The following is a 9,898-nucleotide window of genomic DNA, read 5'->3' as shown; positions in this document are numbered from 1 at the left end:
AAACTCATACAATATGATATAAACCCCATCTTTTTATCCTCGATGGCGACAATACAATACGTGCCTTGCTGCCCCTGCTGTTAATGGGAAAGGACACCGCAAGATTGAACCCAAAGCTAAGCACTGCTCCCATTGCAAGAAAGATCAATCTAGTAGGCCAAACCAAACTGATAATTCGAAGAGACTTGCAAAGATAACTTAATCACGCATAAAAGAATTCAGAGGAGATTCAAATATTTCTCATAGATAAACTTGATCATAAACCCACAATTCATCGGATCTCGACAAACACACCGCAAAAAGAGTTACATCGAATAGATCTCCAAGAAGATCGAGGAGAACATGGTATTGAGATCCAAAAAGAGAGAAGAAGCCATCTAGCTAATAACTATGGACCCAAAGGTCTGTGGTAAACTACTCACAACTCATCGGAGAGGCCTTGGAGATGATGTAGAGGCCCTCCATGATCGATTCCCCCTCCGGCGGAGCGCCGGCGAAGGCTCCAAGATGGGATCTCGCAGATACAGAAGGTTGCAGCAGTGGAATTAGGTTTTCATGGTCTGTTCTAATGTTCTCGGGGTACATGGGTATATATAGGAGGAAGAAGTAGGTCGGTGGATGCCCGAGGGGCCCATGAGATAGGGGGCGCGCCCAGTAGGGGGGCGTGCCCTCCACCCTCGTGGCCGCCTCGGCTGTTGCTTGACTTCCACTCCAAGTCCTCCGGATCACGTTCGTTCGAAAAATCACGCTCCCAAAGGTTTCATTCCGTTTGGACTCCGTTTGATATTCCTTTTCTTCGAAATACTAAAATAGGCGAAAAAAATAGCAATACGGGCTGGGCCTCCGGTTAGTAGGTTAGTCCCAAAAATGATATAAAAGTGTAAAGTAAAGCCAATAAACATCCAAAACGGGTAATATAATAACATGGAACAATCAAAAATTATAGATACGTTGGAGACGTGTCACCATCCACGCAAAGGAGAGTCCCATCCGGATACGAGGGAGGGCCTTCTGTCTTGTATCTTCATGGCACATTTGTCCGGCCCATGTAAAATAAGCCGGCTCCCCGAGGACCCCATAATCCAGGACTCCCTCAGTAGCCCCTGAACCGGGCTTCAATGACGATGTATCCAGTGCGCAGATTGTCTTCGGCATTGGAAGGCGGGTTCCTTCTCCGAATACTCCAAAGCAGTTCTCCGCACATAATAGCTGTGTCCGGCTCTGTTTAATAATTACAACCCTAAGCCGTAAGGGCAAAAATACTTAAAACAAAGTAAGTCACGTCCACTGGCAACTTTTTCGGCGAGGCGTTATATCCTGGCCTTGTTACTATTCTGAACTGTTTTACAGCCCCCGCTTCGCATTTCGAGGCACACCCATTGACACGTCCTGTCAAAGCAGAGATCGTGTCCCCTTATCACAGGATTCTTACGAATATAGGTTTGGGTAATCCAACCGTGTCGTTCACACGTCCCCTTTGGAATAGGTGAGATTTAAGGCTTATGAGGGGACGCTTGATATCCACTGCCTTTATAAGAAGATAAGGATCTATCTTTTTACCCCACGCCCTCTTCCTCCTCAGCCCATCTGCCCTCGAGCTCCAGCGCCCAAGTTTCAATCTTTTCCATCGCCACCAAACACTCTAGCCATGGCCGATCTGGAGCGTAGGGCAAGTGGATGGCTTCCTCTGTTATAGAGGAGAACATTGAGGAACTCCGGGAAGCAGGGTACTTGGCCGTGGACATAGCCCACCGGCTCCCTGCCAAGAAGCAGATCATTCCCACCCCGGAGCCTAATGAGAGGGTAGTGTTCATGCCCCATTTCCTCCGCGAACTAGGGTTTCTCCTCCATCCTTTCGTCTGTGGTCTCATGTTTTACTACAGGCTAGATTTCAATGATCTAGCCCCAAATTCCTTCCTCAACATTTTGGCGTTTATCGTCGTGTACGAGGCATTCCTCCGCATCCCCCCCCCCACTTTGGCCTATGGCTCAAGGTCTTTAACGTGAAGCCGAAGGTGGTTGATGGTCAACACGTGGAGTGCGGCGGCGCCATGGTGAGCAAGCCCAATGTCACCTGGCCTAAGGGGACCTTCGTGGAGACCGTCAAGGGATGGCAGCCGGGGTGGTTCTATATCACAGAACCCCGTGATGCCACATGGACCGCCGCTCCCGAGTTCAAGTCCAGGCCTCCAATGCGGCTTACATCATGGCTCAACAAGGGCCTGGATTGGGCATCGTCCGACGAGGTGACGATGTCGCAGAAGCGTGTCAAGGGTATGATAGACAAGAACACCATTCTTGCCAGCGTGATCCAGGTGATGCTTTTTCGCCGGATTCTCCCCTGTCAACACCGGACTCTGTATATGTGGGAATTCGACCCGACTAGTCCTCGGACCTTGCAGCGGTTCTTCGGCATGACACATGAAGACATATGGAAGCTGCTTTTCAAGGCTCAGAAGTTGTGGCCGAAAACGACCGAAGACCTCGGCCTCGACTGCGCTCATCCGGCCACTCCTGTAAGTTTTCTGATGACCTTAATTTGTAATTCCAAGGAGTATACTGAGCTTTCCATTCTTGCAACAGGGCTAGACAAAGAAGGCGGAGCAGATCCAATGTCCGGCTCCGCTACCCGAAGACCCAGAGATTCCTCTGTTCACGAGGATGCTGGTTCCGGCGCCGTATCAGGAGCCGGAGAAGAAGGCCAAGAAGAACAGCAAGGAGGCCAGAGGTGGCCTCCGTCGTAAAGGCGCTTCGTACGTTGTGTCCGAAGACACCGACTCTCTCCTCTCATGACAAAGATGAAGAGGAGGAAGAGAGCAATTCTCCCCTTAAGGGGGGAAAGAAGAAAAGGGCGGCTTTCGTGGATCTAGAGGCGGAGGCGTCCAAGAAGGGGAAACTCTCCCTTTCGGATGATCCCGAATCGGACGCCAACGCCATCCCCGAGTGGCACCCCAGGCCGAAGCCCCTGTTCGAATCGTAAGTATCCAAAGGCACCATACATATATCCGGTTTTAGGCCTTGTGGTTCTAACATATAGATTTGCGCGTTGCAGTCCGGCTCGCGATCTCCCCCAACGATCATCGTCCCCTGCGAATTTATTGGGGCCGAACATGATGGAGAGCGAGTCACCTCCGTAGGCCTCTCCGCTCACTGCTGTGGATAACATCGAAGTGTTGTCCCGAAGAACCTCTCCAGGTCATGGGGAGGTGCGGGAGGCCGTGAAGGTGGTGGCGGAGGGTAATACCTCTGTTGCCGAAAAGATGGGGGAACCGACCCCCATGGAGACCGGCGACGGGGGCCATGCCCAATTCAGCCCCCGACCCAATATCATTCCGGAGATCCATAAGGCTCCGGAATCAGGCGAGCAGCCTCCTTCGAAAGAAGGGGGCGCGCCACCTCCACCGGCGACCTCTGTCAATCTGGAGGCACCGTACATTCTGGTGGAAGCGCTTCAAAGCGCTTCCATTGTGGAGGAACATCGTACCCTTATGGGTACGGCGGCTGAGAAGGTTCGGTCCGCTAAAAACAGATTGAATGAAGCCTATACCGGCCTTCTAACAGGCTTTGAGGTATGTGATGTAATATATATTTTTTGGCTATTTGTATATGTAAAAGAAATGCATGTGTATAGATAGTAGCCCCTGAGACTCTGTTCGGCGTTCACGGAGAAAGGCCGAATAGAGGATAGAATAATTCTTTGCAGGAGATAACATATATGTCTATTTGGATAAACAGGCCTCGATGCTAGCGGCAACCTCCCACGCCGCCGAAGTGTCCAAACTAAAGCGGAAGTTGGAGGAAAAGCAAGGTATGCGATACCAAAACATATCTGAAATGATATGAGTTCCGATTTGTTATCTAAATGAGTTTTATGATTATGCTCATGGTTGACGCGTCTGAGGTCGAGACCCTCAAGAGCACGCTGGCCGAAGCCAAGAAGGAGGCGGAGGAGGAACGAGCCGCCCGCCTAAAACATGAAGCAAGGTTGGATGAAGTCCAACAAGAGCTCAAGGATGCTATAAGCAAATGTGAGTCCTTGGAGCACAAAGTGTCGGATCGAGACTCCGAACTTGCTACGGTGCTCCAAAGTGCGAAGGAGGCCCGGGTTGAAGACCAAGGTGCCTGCCGGGAGATCCAAGAGGCAAAGCAGATCGCGGGGGTAAAGCCTTTAACATGCAGAGCAAATTTGTAAGAAGGAAGTACATCTTACTGACCCGCATTTGGAGTTCTCCAGGAGCGTTTGCGTATCTACCCCGAAGTATTGTTGATGTTGCGGAGTTCTTCCGAGCCGAAGAGGGGGGCTCAACGGAGAAGCTGTTCTGGTCGCAGTACCTTGTGCCAGAGCATCTGGTGCCCCTCAGTGATCAGCTGAAGCAGCTGACCGAACTGCACAGGGTGGCCGAACTGGCCATGAAGGATATTATAGCCCATCTTTGGCCAGCCGAACCCATACCCAGCAGTTACTTTGGGCTCGTGAAGCGGCTAGTCAATGCTTGCCCTTGGCTTGACGCTATAAAGCAGTCAGTCGGTATCGAAGGTGCCCAGATGGCCTTCGCCCGTGTCAAGGTGCAGTGGGCGAAGATGAGTGCCACCAAGCTTGCAACCGAGGGACCGCCCACAAGCAAGGAGCACCGCGCACCAGAGCGGTATTTTGACGAATTCCTTGAAGAATCCCGCATTGTAGAGGGCCAGTGTTCAAAGGACATCATTTTTGAATAATGTGTCTGTGCTGCCCGAACTTTGTATTATGAAAACAAGGCCTTTGTATAATATTTTGCTTGTTTCATCTTTAAATTATTTTCCTCCTATGCTACCGTTTACGGTATCTGAGAGTTGGCTAGTCATCGGCTTTAGCCCCCATGTAGGTATTACGGGGGTGTTCGGAACAGCACATGAACACACTTAACCCAACGACTTGGTCCTTGAAGGAGGTGTTAGTGTGGCGAACCAGGTAATCAGACTATGCGGCCTTATCACTCTCACTTAGCCATAGGAGTTTGACAATAAGATTGTAGGCGCAGCCCCTGGTATTGTTCAGTTATCCGAACTTGGGTGTTGTACACGCCTGACCAGGTGAGGACCGGTCCTTCGCGTGATACAGAAAAAATCACAAGAGATTTATACTTAGTCACCGAATAGCTGACCAGCTCTCGCCGCATCATGACAGTAAGTTTTCGGCTTTCTCTACTGAGGTGTTTATCCGGATGAACCAGAAACACAATCGCAGTAGTTCTCCCTTTACTACCTTAGCCGAACAAGCAGAACGTAAGGTTGTAACCACAGGAGCCGGGAAACCCAACTATTGACCAAAGACATGATTTGGAGCCGATGCATATAATGCTATATTTGGGACGCCAAATTGTACTATAAAAGTGTCTGGACTTATTTTATTTTTAAGAAATGTATGTGGCTGAATGGAGCCCCTGGAGATTTAAGCCGTGCCGAGGTGTACATGACAATCGGACAAAAAAAAGAGGGAATACAAATTAGGAAATAAGCCAGTACCGAATAGGTTGGGCGAAAAACCGTTTCCATTATAGTCTGATTGATATGTCAAAACGTATTTGTATAGATAATGCTATAAGCATCGAGGCTATTTTACATGCCGAGCACAAGGGAAAGTTGTGTACAGTTACTAAAAAAGAAAGAGGTGATCTTTGAAGATCCTTTAGATACTCTGCCGTACGTCTGTGCTGCTTTTCGCCTTGGTGTGTGATCCTTTGAGAGGATCAATGATCGGGTTTTCATAAGGGGCCTGGAAAAAGGGCCCTTGGCACCATCAAAAGGTGATGTGGGTTGTAAGGAACCTGAAAAAACAAAAATAAGAAAAAGAGGATATGAGGGTCCAGGTAGAGTCGAGCCGTATTGTGGACTTCATCTTTGATATGCCTTCATCCTTGCCCATGGTGTTTTCAATGCGTAGTTATGTACGTAGAGTACATATGTTGCGATTCAGTTGGAGCTAAGATGGAGGCCAAATTGCTAATCGAGCTACTGACGAGCTGGACTAACATTCTGCGGGGTAGTCCGGACTCGTCTGACAGTGTCCGGGGGCTTGACGGCCGTTGTAGGGTTTGGCTTGATAAGACCACCCTGTACTTCTGCTGCGAGGGCCACAGTGTGTTCCTCGGTATGGAGGGAGCACTCCATGTTTCCACTGATTGTTATAACACCAGGTGGTCCTGGCATCTTAAGTTTTAGATAGGCATAGAGCGGGACCGCATTGAAGCAAGAAAACGCGGTTCGTTCGAGCAGTGCATGATAGCCACTGCGGAAAGGGACGATGTCAAAGATCAGGTCTTCGCTTCGGAAGTTGTCCGGCGAACAGAAGACGACTTCCAATGTGATGGAGCCCGTGCAGCGGGCCTCTACACCGGGTATTACTCCTTTAAAGGTAGTTTTGGTGGGCTTGATTCTTGATGAGTCAATACCCATTTTGTGGACCGTGTCCTGATAGAGCAGGTTAAGACTGCTGCTGCCGTCCATGGGGACTCTTGTGAGGTGGAATCCATCGATCATTGGGTCGAGGACCAACGCGGCTGAACCTCCATGGCGGATACTGGTCGGATGGTCTCTGCGATCAAAAGTGATTGGACATGCTGACCATGGGTTGAATTTTGGGGCGACTGGCTCTATCGCATAGACGTCCCTTGACGTGCGCTTGCGCTCCCTCTTGGGGATGTGAGTAATGTATATCATGTTCATCGTTTTGACCTCAGGGGGAAATTTCTTCTGTCCCCCTGTGTTCGGTGGGCGAGGCTCCTCGTCATCGTCCTTGTTGGGCGACCCTTTCCCCTTATGCTCGGTGTTTAACTTACCGGCATGTTTAAATACCTAACAACTTCTGTTGGTATGGTTGGCAGGCTTGTCAGGGGTGTCGTGAATCTGGCAAGGTCGGTCGAGTATTCGGTCCAGGCTAGATGAACCATCTTTGTTTCTTTTCAATGGCTTCTTCTGCTGATCGGATTTGGAGCCACTGAATACGGCATTGACCGCCGTGTCTTCGGCATTGTCATTGTTGCTTCGACGCTTGTTTTTGTTGCGTCAGGACCTGCCGTTGCTATTTTTGGGGAAGTTCCAGGGTCTCTGGTACTGTTGCCGCTACGGGCTAGCCAGCTATCTTCGCCCGGGCAAAAGCGGGTCATGAGTGTTGTGGGGGCTGCCATGGACTTCGGCTTCTCTTGCCTGAGGTGTCTGGCGAGCCATTCGTCGCGGATGCTGTGTTTAAAAGCTGCTAAGGCTTCGGCGTCCGGATAGTCGACAATTTGGTTCTTTTTAATTAGGAACCTGGTCCAGAATTTTCTGGCTGACTCTCCAGGCTGCTGGACTATGTGACTCAGGTCATCGGCGTCTGGAGGCCGAATATAAGTGCCTTGTAAGTTGTCTCTAAAGGCATCTTCCAAGTCTTCCCAGCCTCCAATAGAGTTTTTTGGGAGGCTGTTTAAACAGTGCCGAGCTGGTCCCTTAAGTTTTAGGGGTAGGTATTTGATGGCGTGTAAATCATCACCGTGAGCCATGTGAATGCGGAGAAGAAAGTCTTCAATCCATACTACGGGATCTGTTGTGCCATCGTATAATTCAATGTTCACGGGTTTAAACCCTTATGGGAACTGGTGCTCCATTACCTCAGCGGTGAAGCATAGGGGGTGTGCGGCGCCTCTGTATTGGGCAACGTCACGACGCAGTTTGAATGAGGTCCGTATGTGGTTTTCGGCCCGGGTGAGGTTGTGCTTGTCGCGCCAGGCCTTATGGCCATCTTCTCGCGCTGGGACACGCCCCCTTGATCCGTAGATTGATCTGGTCTGACTGGCTCTATTGTCCAGGTCCTGTTATAGGTCATAAGTGTATCATGCAGCCGTTGTTTCTCTGCCTCTACGGTGGGGTGGTGCGGGCTAGTGTTCGGTTTGAGCTACCGCTCTGTCTTGGCCACGTGGTGGTCGGTCAGGTCGGCCAGCAGCGTTACGCATTGGCGGTATGGGCTCCAGGGCCTCATCATCGCATTGGGATAGCAGCTTGCGCTTTGGGTAACTCTTAGTTGGGCGTTCGAGGCCGTATTCCTCGGCTGCCAGGACAGTAGTCCATCTGTCATTGAGTAAGTCCTGATCAGCTTGGAGCTGCTGCTGCTTCTTTTTCAAGCTTCTTGAAGTGGCTATTAGCCGATGCTTAAAGCGCTCTTGTTTGAGGGGTTCCTCTGGCACGATGAAATCTTTGTCGCCGGGGCTCTCATCCTCTTCGGAGATTGGTAAGTAGTTATTATCCTCCGAGCCCTCGTTCCCGACAGGATCGTCGGGGTTAACTTGCCCATCCTCACAATCATCCTATTCGGATGTTGGTTTGATAAGGGCTTCTTGGTCTTCGGCGTTCTCCGGAGTATTATTGTCTCCGGTGCCGGTTGATACGTCCATTTTGCATCATGCTTTTATATCGATATCTATTGCATTATGGGCTGTTATTACACGTTATGTCACAATACTTCTGGCTATTCTCTATTATTTTATCAGGTTTACATGAAGAGGTAGAATGCCGGCAGCTGGGATTCTCGGCTGGAAAAGGAGCAAATATTAGAGACCTATTATGCACAACTCCAAAAGTCCTGAAACTCCACCAAAGTCATTTTTGGATTTAATAAAAAATACTAAGCGGAAAAAATACCAGAGGGGGGCCACCCACCATCCACAAGGGTGGGGGGTGTGCCCCCTTGCCTCGTGGGCCACCTGGCAGCCCTCCGGTGCCCATCTTCTACTATATGAAGTCTTTTACCCTGGAAAAAATCATAAGCAAGCTTTTGGGATGAAAATCCATTGCCACGAGGTGGAACCTTGGCGGAACCAATCTAGGGCTCCGGTGGAGCTGTTCTGCCGGGGAAACTTCCCTCCGGCATATGATTTGTTCGATGGAAGATCATATGTTCAGATCCTTTATGCATATTAATACCCCTCTAATTATGAACATGGATATGATTTATGAGTAGTTACGTTTGTTCCTGAGGACATGTGAGAAGTCTTGCTATTAGTAGTCATGTGAATTTGGTATTCGTTCGATATTTTGATGAGATGTATGTTGCCTCTCCTCTAGTGGTGTTATGTGAACGTCGACTACATGACACTTCACCATTATTTGGGGCCTAGAGGAAGGCATGGGAAGTAATAAGTAGATGATGGGTTGCTAGAGTGACAAAAGCTTAAACCCTAGTTTATGAGTTGCTTCATAAGGGGCTGATTTGGATCCATATGTTTGATGCTATGGTTAGGTTTACCTTAATACTTCTTTTGTAGTTGCGGATGCTTGCAGTACCCAAGCACCGATCCACCCACATATCAAATTATCAAAGTAACAAACGTGAATCATATGAACGTGATGAAAACTAGCTTTACGATAATTCCCATGTGTCCTCGGGAGCGCTTTTCTCTATATAAGAACTTGTCCAGGCTTGTCCTTTGCTACAAAAAGGATTGGGCCACCTTGCTGCACCTTATTTACTTTCATTGCTTGTTACCCGTTACAAATTACCTTCTCACAAAACTATCTGTTATCGATAATTTCAGTACTTGCAGAGAATACCTTACTGAAAACCGATTGTCATTTCCTTCTGCTCCTCGTTGGGTTCAACACTCTTACTTTTTGAAAGGACTACGATAGATCCCCTACACTTATGGATCATCACCGGTATTGTTGTCTTTTTCGCGACGCGATTTTGAGCGACGCTGCTGACGTCGACACTTTGGTGGTGCCTCCGAAGGCTTGTCCTCGACTGGATGCTTCCCACCATCGTCGTCATCCTCTTTGGTTGTGTCCACCATGTACATGTCATATGTGGAAGTGGCCGTCTAGCATCCGGTGAACGGCGGGTCCTAACTTTGCTCATCTCCGGCATCGTCATCCATACCATCGATGTCTT

This window comes from Triticum dicoccoides, chromosome 2B, assembly GCF_002162155.2.
Source record: "Triticum dicoccoides isolate Atlit2015 ecotype Zavitan chromosome 2B, WEW_v2.0, whole genome shotgun sequence".
Lineage (NCBI taxonomy): Eukaryota > Viridiplantae > Streptophyta > Magnoliopsida > Poales > Poaceae > Triticum > Triticum dicoccoides.
The sequence above is the reverse complement of the archived record's forward strand: the minus strand, read 5'-3'. Positions refer to the sequence as shown.